This window comes from Diaphorina citri, unplaced genomic scaffold (assembly GCF_000475195.1).
Source record: "Diaphorina citri unplaced genomic scaffold, Diaci psyllid genome assembly version 1.1 scaffold3570, whole genome shotgun sequence".
In the NCBI taxonomy this organism is placed as follows: Eukaryota; Metazoa; Arthropoda; class Insecta; order Hemiptera; family Psyllidae; genus Diaphorina; species Diaphorina citri.
In genome coordinates, this window is record NW_007380970.1 from 1 (window position 1) to 935 (window position 935).

Below are 935 nucleotides of genomic sequence, written 5' to 3' on the forward strand. Positions count from 1 at the left end.
TGTTTGAGTTGTTCACATGAAGAGTCTGCCGTGGCTACTCGGTTACTCGTATTGCTGGGCACTAGGCTGGTGTTGATGGCACCCGTGTTGGCATTACTACTAGAAGGTAGAGAGTTGCTGATGGGGGGCAGATACTCTTCTGACTCCGTCCTACCTGTGATGAACTGGAAGAGAAATTGGCAGAAGGGAGGAATTAGAAGAGGACGTAGAAAACAAGACCCGTGCAAAAAGTGGAAAGCCACCCAAATTGACCGTAGAAAATGCGGGCCAAATGGTTGAAAATGAGGGAACATATATGTACTATAAAATCACTAGAAAGTAGGGATAAAACTTCCTATGAAATATTCAAGCTGAATGAATTTTGTAACTTTGTAAGAAATTGGCGTTTGGAATAGAAAAAATTGAAAAGAGAATCTCCATGGAAGGACCATTTTGGCATTCACGCTTGACTAATTTGAGGATAAATTTATCTTTGATAGTCCAATATTGATACAAGATATTCTATTTCAATTCGCAGAGACCGTTTGTAAAATTTTGCCTAAATAAATCCGTTGACCCAAATCCAATTTGTAGGGTAGTTGAAACCCCAAAAAGTAATTCTAGGGCGACATGAAATTCTACACAAGAGGACAAAAAAAAATTCTATTTAGAAATAGGACCTATGGGGGGGGCAGGGGCGTAAATGGGGGTGGCATCTGAAAAGAAAACCCCTAAAATAATTACAAAAACAAGAAGCGTTAGTACACAAACACCATTCGTGCGGTAAAAGAGCCGCCACGCCGTTAGTAAGAAAATTACGGTACGTACGCACGACCGTAAGGTTGTGGTTCCATTGGATACGATTTCTAGTCTTGCGAACTTGGCATCTGTCATTCGCGCGATCGAATCAAAATCAACAAGAGTCAGGGCCTATAATAAATCTTTCATTTTCCGAA